This window comes from Marmota monax, unplaced genomic scaffold (genome assembly GCF_021218885.2).
Source record: "Marmota monax isolate L192 unplaced genomic scaffold, Marmota_monax_Labrador192_F-V1.1 WCK01_AAM20220418_F8-fsc00014, whole genome shotgun sequence".
NCBI classification, from domain to species: domain Eukaryota; kingdom Metazoa; phylum Chordata; class Mammalia; order Rodentia; family Sciuridae; genus Marmota; species Marmota monax.
In genome coordinates this window covers 9,147,825-9,162,053 of record NW_026695222.1, presented here as the reverse complement: position 1 = coordinate 9,162,053, position 14,229 = coordinate 9,147,825, and the positions used below count along the sequence as shown (strand labels likewise).

The window sequence follows — 14,229 nt, the reverse complement described above, 5'->3', positions numbered from 1 at the left end:
CATTTGTAGGAAGTTATCTTAGTCAGATAATACCAAAAATGCCAATAAAAAATATCAAAATAACAACCTCAAATCTAATAAATGCAGAATTAAACGATAACAATTTCATTTAATAAAATAAATGAAAGTAGTGGAGTTAATTCATCAAGCACTTTTTATCAAAAAATTTTCATCTCTATAAGTTCATTCTGAACAGTACATGATGGCATATAAGAGATTATAAATAAATGAGTTGTGAATAATGGTAGGGTAATAAATCCAAGCAGAATTTGATTAAATAACTGAAATATTCTTAAAAAGAAAAAACTACTCTTTTTTTTTTTTCTGGTAGAAATGTACAAGCTTTGCAGTCTCCAAAGAGCAGGATGCTAATTTTTGTGGTTTATCAGTTTCTAGCTTTATTATCCCATCCCCTCCCCTCCCCTTGTTACAAACAAGCAAAGAGGACAAAGGATGAAAGACGGTATCCAAGCACAGTGGGCTTTCTGGCTGCTTTAAGGGAGGGCTAGGAAGCAACAGCATTGGAACAATTTCCTAGAAAGGTTATTAACAAAAAGGAAGTACATCTTCCTCATCCCACAGATGAACTCAACCCTTCTGCTCAGCACCTAGCACCTTGTACACAACTAGGTATTCCATATCTGTGCTTAATTCCCCAAATAGAAAATGTAATTTTTAGCACTAAAACCATTTTAGAGCTCAGATGAGGAATACGTTTTCATATTTAGCTCAGCCAATTAAAACAATTATTCTGATTTTGTCTATGATCTTGTTTGTTTATTTTTTGTGGTGCTAGAGATAGAATCCAGGGCCTTGAGCATGCTAAGCAAGCACTTCACCATTGAGCTACATCCCTTTCTAATGGCATTCTTTATTTTTCAGAAGACAGTATTATTTTTAAATAAACAGTATATTCATAGCAAGTGTTTGCCTATGGAGAAATCACACTAAGCATATAGTTTTAATAGCCTTCTCTAATTAGGGGTTGTCTAGCGATGGTTATCAAGCTAAGAATACTGATCTATTTAATTGTCATTTGATATCAAGGTTACATTTTCCAGAACACAAGGGTTCAGAAAATGCATAAAAAGTCTTAAGGTGAAATGCAGCAGGACAAACAAGTAAGGCTTTCTTTGCTCAGCATTTTTTATTCAGTTAAAAAAAAAAAGTGAAGACATGAAGTTAAACAAAAGGTATTGTGAGAATTGGTGATCAAGAAACTCTCTCAGAAAGAAAAATTTCAATAAAAAGAACAACATTCAGTGAAGAATTCCTTCAGCCTTTAAAATATTTAAGCATTAATTCTATAATACACAATTATAATTTCTTTATTCACAATTTCCCCCAAACACTGTCAATGCTTTAGGGATATACACACACACCAGTAATTGATTGATAGAAAGTACATAAGAGACCACATTAAAAAGGCACAGCATGTCCTATGTTTTTCATTTCTGTGATTTGTACCCCATGGATCTGAGTCAAGCTCCTTTTACATGAAAGATTTAAAGATAAATTAAAATGGGGGAAAGAAACAACTAAAGAGAAACTTCAGATTAGACTGTATTCAAACTAGGCCCCACCCAATAGTATGAGTCCCAGGGTAATCAAGCATTTGGAATCACTAGGCAATATTTCTGAGAAATAATAAAAATTAGGCAAGTGAAGTTCTTTATTATTAAAAAAATCTCTTAAATTCAGTCAAGGGTAGGGGCAGAGGTAGGATAAGTAGAGGAGCAGAGTTCATTTTGTAACCCAATAGCTTTAGATCAAAAGTTTAACTAAGAATAATATCTTGCTTAAGAAGCATACAGTCTAGGGGCTGGGGTTGTGGCTCAGTGATAGAGTACCCACCTAGCATGGGTGAGGAACTAGGTTCGATCCTCAGCATCACATAAAATAAATAAATAAAAATAAAGGCATTGTGTCTACCTACAACTAAAAAACACTTAAAAAAAGAAGCAAACAGTCTAGAAAAAGATGCTTGAATATGATCATCATTATTTCATCTTGATAAAATAAATTTTAAAACAACGTCTTTTATAGTAATTATTTCTTTATAAATTGTTCTTTATTCCAAGACTCAGGACTATTTAGAAACTTAGTGATATTTATACCCCCAAAGAGATTCTATTATGACAAATGAAAGGATTAGATATTCAGCTGCATTAAAGGAAGAAGGCTGGGCCAAATCAACTTTGGAAATCCCCTAACTTTTTAACCCTAATCTAATTCTCTTTCCTCTCCACTGCTTGATTCAAGTTTATGAAAGGCTTTCAAGTATCTCCACCTTTAACTTCCAGAGGTACTGGAGTACATACCTCAACTATAACAGAAAAACAATCATTTACATATTGTTATAGAACTAAAAATTTTTAAATATCTCATTAAAACAAGATTAAATCCTCAATTCAATGAACTCAATTCCACTTATTCTGATTAAAACTTGTTATCTTTTATCAATGACACAATAATATAAAGTTTTATGGTAGCCTCTCATACAAACTGTATTTCAGGGTAATCCCAAATATCTCTGTTGAAGTAAAGGTTTTCTTTACAGAATTCTTGCTAATAAATGTGGAAGAGATGACAGAAGAAGAAAAATCATTTTGGATTTTTTAAAAATTTTTTTTTTAGTTGTAAATTGATCTTTTACTTTATTTATTTATTTATATGCAGTGCTGAGGATCAAACCAAAGGCCTCACTCATGCCAGGCAAGTGCTCTACCACTAGGCCACAACTCCAGCCCTCATTTTGGATTTTGGATAAGATACCTATATGGGGTCTTTTCACAACACTAGAAGTGGGGTAGCCAGACACAGCAGGCCTCCAGATATGATGCAATTTAAGCACTTGGTAAGCATTCTTGCCAAAAATAGACAAACAAATTTGAATTTGACTTTAATCAAGCTTCTAGAGTTAACTTCCATTTATAGGAAATATAAGGAATGGAGCAAAAACCACCACCATGATGAAGCAAGTGGACAAAACACAAATGTGAGAAAGTTCACAGGATAACTGACCCATTTCCTGCAATGAGTCCATGACACAAAACAAAACAAAGAGGAGGAGGAATTGCCCTAGACCAAAACAGGCACAAGAGACAAAATGACCAATGTTATCTGTAGACTCTGGATCCCACAAATCTCTAAAAAAAGATTCTTAAGTCAATCAGGCAAAGCTAAATCAGGTCTAGTTATGAGATGATACCAAAAATTAATTGCTAATTTTGTTAGGTGTGAAAAATGGCATTTTGGTTTTATAAGGAAATGTCCTTATTTTTTAGATATGTGTATAGAAGTTTGGTAGGGTAAATATCTGGAATTTGCTTTAACATACTCCAGCAAGGAAAAATGAAAGAGAAAAGGATAAATGAAACAAATACCGCAAACTTTGTTAACTGTTGAATCTGAATGATTAGCATGAGGATATTTAGCGCTACTCTCTAATTTTGAGTGTATACAAATTTTCATAATAAAAAAGAATTTCAGTAGCAGAGAAATCTAAAAAACAGTACAGGTAAATCTATTGAGTAATATTAATCTCAGATAGATAACAAAGGGATCAATGAAAATTGTTACATGTTGGCTAATTATGTAGAAATGGAATGAGTTACATGGAAAATATATCAATTTTCTTCTTGTATAATGGCCAGTTATACAAAATAAACATTGTTTTACTCCTGAAGTAGGTTGTTTCACTGAAAAACAAGAAAAACAACCCTAAAGAACAAGCAGTTTTACAGAATATACTAAAACAAACAAACAAACAAACAAAAAAAACCTTTTAGGAATGCAGCTGTGTATCCCTTCTCTCAGAACTGGTCATGCTTTTATATACAAAGTTCTAAATAGGTGGTGGAGCAAACTGAAATAGAGAAAACGGAGAAACAGAAAATAGATGTCACAGCTGCATTCTGAACTGAATGCTGTGCATTTTTCTTTTTGTGTAATCATTTTATTACTTTTTTTTTTTAAATTTTTGTTTTTGAGTACCAGGGATTGAACTCAGGGACAGTCGGCCACTGAACCACATCCCTAGTCCTATTTTGTATTTTATTAGAGACAGGGTTTCACGGAGTTGCTTAGCACCTCGCTAAATCTCTGAGGCTGCCTCCGCCTCCCGAGCCGCTAGGATTACAGGCTTGCGCCACCACGCCCAGCCTTGATTACTTTTCTAAGAACCCATGGCCTCCTTCATATCCCTCCTGAAATAGTATCTGAACTTTTATTATGCAACATTCACAAGGTATTCCACAGATAGTGTTGACTAAGGTTCTCTGGAGCTCAATTTTAAAATTATCTTTCAAGTAGTAATTCAAAGTAAACCAAAAAGAAAATCAATAGATTTCTTGAAACATTTCCAAAGCATAAAACATTTCATTCCTAATAAAGCAGTGTTCTCCTTAATCTTTTTAGGAGTTATGAACCCTTCTGAAAATCTTCCTATAGAAAAAAAACTATATATATTTTTCAAAGGGCTTTATAATAGTTCTGAAGGCACCTGTAAGAAATTCTTGTAATATGTTCTCATGGGTAGATAACTCTAAATACAAATTCATCAACCCAATACTACAGCCCTTCCATGAACTGGCTGAGGCTTTTCAACCTCTTTTTCCATTATTTCTCTAAATCCTACACTTTAGTCAAATGCATTAGTTATGGCTGCACAAAGATGCCTTCCTATCTTTATTTTTGATACTTTTACAACCTGCACTCCCCAACTATCTGATAAAAATCTGTCCATTCCCAGCTGCTTGGGAGGCTAAGGCAGGAATATCCTGAGTGCAAAGCCAGCTTCAGCAACAGCGAAGCACTAAGCAACTCAGTGAGACCCTGTCTCTAAAAAAATACCAATAGGGCTGGGGATGTGGCTCAGTGGTTGAGTTCAATCCCCAGTACCAAAAAAAAAAAAAAAAAAAAAAAATCTGTCCATCTTTCATGATTTGTTTCAAGGAATATTACCATGAAATCTGCCTTAATTCCCCAAACCTTCCTTTGAACTTTAGTTTTTTGTCCTTCTATACTTCCAATACCTTTGCCTATTTTGTATCTTGATCTACTGAATACTTGTCTAATACATGATTCTGTGTGACACAGCAGTGAAATAGAAAATTAGCACCAATAAAGTTCTTACCTCCTGTAGTGGGTTGATTGGTGCCTCCCAAAAACATATGTCCATATCTTAATTCCAGAAACCCATGAATATGACTTTATTTGGACAAAGAGTTTTTGCAGACATAATTAAAAACCTGGAGATGAGATCTTTTTGGATTATTTGGGTAGACTATAAATCCAATGGTAGACAGTGACTTTATAAGAGAGAAATAAGAGAAAGCCACATGAAGACACTGAAATAACCTGGAATAAGTAAGGAAACATTCTCTCCTAGAATCTTTGAAGGGAGTGTCGCAGGTAGCCTTGCTGACATTTTGATTTATGATTTCTAGATTCCAGAATTCTGAGAAAATAAATTTCTGTTGTTATAAACCACTAACTTAGTGATAACCTGTTATGGCAACCCTAGGAAATTCATACACCCCCTTTGACCCATTCTAATTCTAAAAAATAATTTTTATTTGCTTCCTTTTTTATTTTCTGCAGTAGTTCTGCCAGAATATTAGAAGAGATGAAAATATGTAGATGTCCCCTAAATCTGTCCTTATTTCCAACCATTCTCTTCTAAAAGTCATCAAATGTGACAGGTGATAGGCATTGGAGGATAAAGGCCTGGCTTCTAAACCTGGCCCTTGACCTGTGAACCTGAACAGATTACTTTTTTCATCTTTAGTTTTATCATACATAATGTTTTGAGGATTGTTGTAAGGAGTAAATAAGAAACACATGTAAAACTACAGGCATGAAATGTTTTCAGTACAGATTAACAAAATGTGAAAGATGATTTTTCAGTATAATATATTGCCCAATTAATATATTGCTTTGTGATTTTTAAAATAATCTTAGACATTTCCACAAGATGTCCTTCTAGCCTGTTTTCAGAGATAATCAACAAGTTTGAGTAAAAAAAAAATTAGTTATAGCAATGCATAAGATTTCTAACACATTTGGGAGAGTTTGGTAATTTCTTTTATGCTAAAGAAAAAGAATGACAGCCTACAGTTCTGATTTCCCTACCCACACATTTCCCACAAACTACATTAACTCATAACTTGATGTTTCATTATCTGCCAAATTTTTATTCAGTTCAAGATCAAAAGAGTATTTGGATATGATGCCTAGATTCTATTGCAAGTTTATACTGCAGGGTATAATTTCAAATGTTCAGATGTGGGAGGGAATCAGAGATACAGATAGTCCATAAATTTTTTGTTTGCCTAGATAAACTCAACAAGTAAAGGTAATGCAACACCATTCAATCTCCAAATTTGTGAAAAAAAAAAAAAAAAAAAGTTTTGTTTTGGGTTTTTTTTTTTTTTTTTTTTTTTTGGTACCAGTGATTGAACCTAGGGGTGCTGGATATACCACTGAGTTATATCCCCAGCCCATTTCATGGTTTTATTTTGAGACAAGGTCTTGCTGAAACTGGCGTTAAACTTGCCATCTTCCTGCCTCTGCCTCCCCAGACACTGGGATAAGAGGCATGCACAACATAAAGCATAGTGATAGACTGTAGTGAAATCATTAATTTTGAAGCTAGACAATATCATCATAAAGATGCTCACATTACCTGCAGTGCCACATTGGCATTTCTTTTATTCTCAAACCACTGAAATTAAGTTTGCTAAAAGAAGTGAGGAACTGTATCTGATACAAGAGCCTGCCTAAGAAAATATGAAGAGCAGATAAAATGAGAGATTTTTTTTAATATTTATTTTTTAGTTGGACACAATATCTTTATTTATTTATTTTTATGTGGTGCTGAGGATCAAACCCAGGGCCTCGCAAGTGCTAGGTGAGCACTCTACCACTGAGCCACAACTCTGGCCCCAAAATGAGATAGATTTTAAGAAAATATACAAAATTAGCTTTTTATTGAAACCTATACTTTATATAGGAGCAAGCATTATGATATGAGGAAAAATTTTACTTCCTAATGACCAAAACTTTAGGAGATGACGATGACCATAAAAAGAACAGGCAAACCTCCCTTTAAGAAAAGTTAATCAGGAACTTTGAAAGCATGTAAACTGGTAGTTACTTAGAATATAAAAACATTCACCTTTATTTGTAAGCAACTTTATTATACTTAACATTGAATCCATAAAAATTCAAGCTGCATTAAACTTTTCCAAAGCAATTAATAACATGAGGTTCAATTGTAATGCTATCTAAGAAGTAGCTAGCTTCCTTTCCCTTGGTACTGCAGGCTAGCTCCAGCCCTTGGAGCAAGCACCATGGAGGCCTAATACAACTCTTCTGGTGCCAGACTATCCTTAGGGCATATGGAGGGCACAGGCTGTCTTTCCCAAGAGTGGCCAACCAAAAGTAAAGCCATTGGCCAGCTATTCATGTGCCAGCTGGCATGGAACAAAGTGTCTGGTTCCTACCTCCAGCAGAGAAGAGACTTAGCCAGCTGGCTTTCAAAGGACTGCGCTAGTTGGAGTGCTCACAACTTCTTTCAAACCATCTGGCATTCTTTTAAGAACCCTCAATTTACCCAACACTATACTCTGAGGTCTGAAATGCTCAAATTATTTGAAGAGTCCCTACTACCTATCTAGAGAAGAAAAGAAAGAGGCAGGGTAATTGCTAAATTACTTCCAGAAACAATTTCTAAAACTAAAAATTATTCTCAATTTTAGCTTGTATATTATCTCTTAAAACATTCCCATGATTATTAAGCAAACTTCCAGAATAAAAATCAAGAGAAAAAATTAGGGAATAAGATAAAGCAAACATTTTAACATGCATAAAAGCATCCCATAAGACTGACAGGACCTAGTTCTACTCTGAATTTTTATAGCCTGTCTGTATTTTTCATGTGACTCAAAGTAGACTATATTGTATTGCTACCTGTATTTATCTTCCCAGCTAGCTAGTATCTGAAAATATCAGTGTCTTATAGTTACTTTAAAAAAAATCTGTTTGATGACATATTGGGTATTTTGAAAGTTTTAATAAATAGGGCCGGGGCTTTGGCTCAGTGGTAGAGCACTTGCCTCGCATTCGTGAGGCACTGGGTTTGAGCCTCGGCACCACATACAAAAAATAAATAAATAAAATAAAGATATTGTGCCCATCTACAATGAAAAAATATTTAAAAAAAGAAAGTTTAAGTAAATATGAAATAAGAAGAGTTAATGTGGAATAACATGAAGAAGGCACTTCATCTCTGAGCAAGACAAATAAATAAAACAGGATATGGCTTGAAATAAAAAGTATTTTATCAAATGATCAAAATGATTTATCAAATGACCCAAACTGCTGGTAAGTGCTACAAGGTGCTCATTTGTCAATTGTAGATCATTGTATCCAACACAGGATAATCTGCAGCAGAGGCAAGGAATCAGGAAAAAAAAAAAAAAAAAACATAAAACCAAAAAATAGCTGAGTCATATTCATAGCCAATATATCCTAGGAGACACAAGCATTCTGAACAAAAATATTAAAGAGTCTGGGTCATAACCAAATGTTATAAATTGGAGGAGGCTGCAATAATAATTGTTTTTCACTAAGTTCACTGCCGTTCCAAGTATTGAATTTGTCATTTCACATGTTATCTCCTTTAACTCACAGAATAAGTACATGCAGTGGGTACCATCATTATTTCCATCTTAGAGATGGAGAAACAGAAGTTAACCTGCCCATAGTTACTGGTTAAAAAGTAAGAGCTGAATTCAACTCCAAGTAATCTGATGCTGGAATACTGGCAGAAAACTGCCAATACTAAACTATACATAGGAAAGAATTAAATGGAACCTAGGGAAAAATTCAATCATGATATAGTACTTGTATAGTACTTACAATTTTTTCCAACTCTAAGTGCAGCAAAAAGCAGAAAATAAAAAACAAATGAAAATGTATTTTCTTATTAGAAAATTTCAAAAAGCAAGAGCTATTTTACTAGTTTAAAAATGTCAATTATACCTTTTTGCCCATATATTGAATAGGTACTTCTGCTAGCAGCTGTTCTAGGGAACATAATAGTAAACAGGACAGATGAGGTCCTTGCCTTCCTGGAGCTGACATTCCAGGGGCATAGGTGACAAAAAGATCAGTAAACAATAGATTTCAAAATGTGACAGGTACTTATATGTGAGGTAGGAAGGAAATGTGCACATCTCATGTGAGACTTCAGTTATGCAGGTAAACAGGAGGTGATTGATGGGAGGCGGGGAAAGTTATAATTTGTTATGTTTTTTAAAGATGAGCAACATGGGAGCATGTGGGTATGCTGACATGGATAGATCCCTGGAGAGTTGATGATGCATGGCTCAAATGTAGGAGTTAGGAATTATGAGGGGGTATGAGGTAAAGAAGGAATGAGGAGAAAGAATATGAGATGGTACACATGTATGCAGATAACTTTGGAAAATATAATCTACTCCACAAGCCAGAGGAAAGAAAAAGAGCTATACCAAGACATATCAGGAAATGTTAGGAATGCCACAAATAAACTGATGACCCTAAAATCTTCTAGAATGGGAAAAAGGGATTAGGGATTAGAATGCTATTGAATTTCTCAATAGCAACACTGGAAGTTTACAATGGAACAATGCCTTCAAAGAGGGATATTAATTTTCAATCTACATTTCACCACTGAACTAGACCCCCATCAAATGTGAGGGTAAGATGAAGACATTTCCAGATATGCAAATTCTAAATTCAGGAAGGAATTTCAGATTTTCTAAGTACCCTTTCTCAGGAAGCTACTAAGGAATGAGGAAGACACAGGATCCAAGAAATAGGAGATCCTACTACACAGGGGAATGGCAAAGGGAATTCCCAACATGATGACAAAGGGAAGTCCTAGGATGATGGCTATGCACTCTGAGAGCAAAACAATACAAACTGGAGTAGGAAAGGGAGGGCTCCAGCAGGACCAACCCCCAGGAAAATGAAGTGAAACTGCGAGGTTACCTTTAAAAATACTGAAAAATAATCAGTTTTGTCATAGTTGGAGGAAGAATTAGTGACTGATACAAACACAACTAAGCAAATGAAAAACAAGATGTAATAATAGTACTCTACATGGTTCATCTGTGAATAATAGGCATAGTCATAAAAATACTAAATACTGATGTAACTGGGAACCGTAAAGTACCAGTAAGGATGAAGGACAGCTAAATCTTCAATTTCCAAAGTAGAAGTCCATTTTTCCCCCCAAAGGTTAAATAAAACAAGAAACAGTAGTATGAAAATTAAAAACAAAATAAATAAGGAATACCAAAAGTAACTGCTAAGAGTTGGCAGAGTTTGAACCACATGAAATTGATGATTTTTAAGTAATTTCCCAGTCTAAAAAAAAAGATTTTATCTGCTGCAAGCTAATATGTTACAATAAAATTACTGCTAATTTTAAAATAAAAATAATTATTAATAAAGGATACTTAATAGAACAACATTTTACTTTCGTTAGCAGACATTGTTGGGAAGATTATGGATCCCAGTTTTGGAAAACAGAAAGTCACAGGGTGGGCTGGGGCTGTAGCTCAGTGGTGGAGTGCTTGTCTCCTTATGAGGCACTAGGTTCGATCCTCAGCACCATATAAAAATAAGTAAATAAAAAAATAAAGATATTGTGTCCATCTGCAACTAAAAATATTTTTAAAAAGTCACCATGTATACAACTACACCATGCCTAATATAATAATATTAGTATTCTAATGAATGTAAATAATATACTTACTACTAAAACATTTAACATAATTTAGTCTACTTCAATGTTTTAGAAGTCACTGCAGAATTTTTCTTCAATTACCATACTTACAGAAACATTAGACTCTAGGTTAGTAAAGATTTTGATTAACAGAATGCTGAATAACAAGGTCAGGCTGTATTAGGAGTCCTTTGTTGTGCTTGCTACAGCAGCACATATACTAAAACTGTGAATGATAAAGAGATTAGCATGAGCTCTGCACAAGGATGACATGCAAATTCAGGAATGGTTCCTTTGTTGATGTAAAAAATGGCTAAGTCACTCTTGCAAAATTAAAGTTCTATGAAATTGCAGTACAATACAAGACTATTACAGTGATAATTCCGGTTATACTGTTTATCTAAAACTTCCCTTTATGGTTTATTTTAAAAGTACTTCTAAAAAATGTCTTATGCAGGCAATTTATAAATGTATTGGGGTTGCTTCAATATTAGTGACATAGTTTTTAAGTTAATTTACCCAAGCTAAATTCATTGATATTTAAATTTTATTTAAATAGAACATCATAAAACCCAAACTTCTTTAACTAAAAAAGTCAACTTTAAATAATTTTAGCTCTTACAAAAAAAGAATTTGAACTTGGTAGCATAAGATAAGCATTTTACCAAGAATAACAGAGCTTGAACCAACCAGAGGAAAATTTCTCCTTCAATTTAAAAAGCAAAGGTTTTAAACAGAGGGAATATAAATAAACAGATGTTGTGAAGGTTAACATTTCATTTTGCATCCTAAACTACTAGGAACTAAAATACATATGATTCAAAAATAAATAATCTTAGGGCTGGTATTGTGGCTCAGTGGTAGAGCATTTGCCTAGCATGTGTGAGACACTGGGTTCCATTCTCAGCACCGCATATAAATAAAATAAATGTCCATTGACAACTAAAAAAATACTTTGCCAGGCATGGTGATGCATGCCTGTAATACTAGCAGCTGGGGAGGCTGAGGCAGGAGGTTCAAAGCCAGTTCAAAGCCAGCCTCAGCAAAAGCAAGGCTCTAAGCAATTCAGTGAGACCTTGTCTCTAAATAAAATACAAAATAGGGCTGGGGATGTGGCTCAGTGGTTGAGTCCTCCTGAGTTCAATCCCTGGTACCCCCCAAATAAATAAATAATCTTAGAACATTGAACATACCCAACTATTCATGCCATCCAATATAAATTCCTCTTAATTTTTTTTTTGGGGGGGGAGTACCAGGGATTGAACCCAGGGGTGCTTAACCATTGAGTCACATCCCTCGTTCACCCTTTTATAATTTTTTTTTAAATTTTGAGACAAGGCCTCACTAAGTTGCTAAGGTGGTATCAAATTTGCATCCTCCTGCCTCAGCCTCCTGAGCCCCTGGGTTTATAGGCTGTGCCACCACATCTAGCTCCTAATTTTCTTTCTTTCTTTCTTTTTATTTTAACCTTCCCTATTTTGAATTAAAATGTCATAATAAAAAATATTTTGAAAGTGTGTTTTTGTAACTGAATTTACCTAATTTACCATCACTCTACAAAATTAGAAGGGTGGAAAATAAACTGAAAATCATCCAACAAAACAAGTATCTTCTAAGATTTAAATAATTTTTTTAAAAAATAGCAAAGAATAGATGGTGGTATCACAATGGCCTCTTTTTAATTGGTCTATATTAACTATAACTCCTCATAACTTCACCAAGACAACGAAATCAGACAGGCAGTCCTATCCAGCCAATATCTATGAGAACCTGCAGTGCTTCTTCCCTCTCTGTCTCTCTCTGGGGAAGAGGACAATGAAAAAAAGGTGTTCTGTTTTCCAATAGTCCTGTAAGAGGAGCCATTGAGCTGGGCTGCACAACCAGACAACAGAATACAGGAAAATTCAGATCAAAGGAAGGGCGCATGCCAGGGTAATATGCAATAAAAATCTTTGCCAAAGTATTAGGAATTAAAAAAAAAAAAAGCAAGGAGGTGGAAAGAACCTGCTAGACCACCTTCTTAACTCAGGGAGTCAGGAACGAAATCTGCCTATACTGGGGATTCCAGAAAACAGTGTCCTAGATATACTGGAGTATTCCTACAGACTTGTTCTCAAGTATAAAGACATTATCAATGAACTATAGCCAGATGAGTTGTCCGATGAGTTGGAGTATTCCCACGTACACAGATATATTGCCATTAATTAACCCCCACAAAGCAAAGTATTCTAAATTTACAGCTAGAAGAAAATAAACATGCATTTTTTCAATTAACGAAAACCACCGGTTTTACATTAAGAAACCAAAAAACTGCTGTTTGAAAATAATACCGCAGAACTGGGTAAAGGTGTGAAGTTACTTTTTTTCCCTTCAATCCCCCTTCCCCCCTTATGTCCTTTTTGATGATCTGATTCTCTCATTTCATGGGTGTCTCTCTCTCACATACACCCCAGCAGGTCTCCGGAAACAAAGGAGGCTCCTCAAATCTCTGGCCTGTGGGAGCACACCTCCCCCCATGATGAGGCCACCATATGACTTCCATAATGAGTAAGCCAAGGAGAGAGGTCTCAACGCAGACCACTGCCATGCACACTGTGACAACCAGGCACGAGCCAAGCACCACAAAGAAGGCGGAGGAGAGGATCGGGACCAGGAAAACACTGCCACGCCGCGCCCCCCACGGAGCGTCCACACCGCCAGCACCTAGGCAGCCGTCCTCGACAGCCTCCTCGTCGCCTCCCTGCTCATTCCCGCCGCCTCCCACGCTCGGGGACCCGACGCCAGGGCTCTGGCGGGCAGGGCATGAGGGGGGCCGCGAACCTGCCCTGGGTGACCTCCGGGTGACAGCCCCCACGCCGCCCTTTGTGCAGGATTCACCGCTCCCTGGCCCCGGCCCCGGGCCGCGCCGAACCCTTCTACGCGTTTCTCCCCGGCCTGAGGCAAATGTCTCAGCCCTCTGCCCCTCGCCCAGCCCGCCGAGGCGCCCCAGAGTGTGTAGGGAAGGCTGACGCGGGCCCGCGGTCTCCTCAGCATCCCGGACCCGCCCCGTCCCTCAAGACCCAGCCCGGGGGCGGCGGTCTCGGCGTCCCGGTCCTCGCTCGCTCACTTACTCGGGTGCGCCGGCTACTGCGGCGGCGGGCGTGCGGGACCGTCAGCGCCCGGCAGAGGGCTGCGGGTTGCGGGCGGCAAGAGTCCGTCGGGAGCAGCGCGGCAGAGGTGGCAACTGCAGACTGCGCTCGGCTGCCCCCGGTGAGGGGCGGGCCCGGCGGGGGAGGGGCGCTCGCCGCGCCTCTCATTCATGTAGCGGGGGCGGGGTGAGGGACCCGGATGCCCGGGCAGTCCCCGCCTACCTCGCTGAGGGCCCTCGGCTTCAGCGTCGACAGTGCGCAAGCGCGAGGTTCCTTGACCAGGCCTGGCCCCGCCCTGCCGGCTGGCGTGGTCTAACCGCG

At 37.1% G+C, this 14,229-nt stretch overlaps 1 protein-coding gene and 1 non-coding gene across 3 annotated transcripts in view; one reads left to right on the top strand and one right to left on the bottom strand.

Annotated features, from left to right (window-relative positions):
* Rnf24 (ring finger protein 24) overlaps positions 1–14,028 on the bottom strand; it is a 79,624-nt gene extending 65,596 nt beyond the window's left edge. For both annotated transcript variants that reach the window (XM_046434018.1, XM_046434019.1), the window contains exon 1: positions 13,891–14,028. The gene's annotated coding sequence lies outside the window, so the exon portion shown is untranslated. The remainder of the gene's footprint in view (positions 1–13,890) is intronic.
* Positions 10,977–11,081, top strand: LOC124085995 (U6 spliceosomal RNA). The gene has a single exon (XR_006849670.1). It is a non-coding gene; the product is annotated as a U6 spliceosomal RNA (small nuclear RNA).
* Positions 14,029–14,229: the final 201 nt, after the last annotated feature.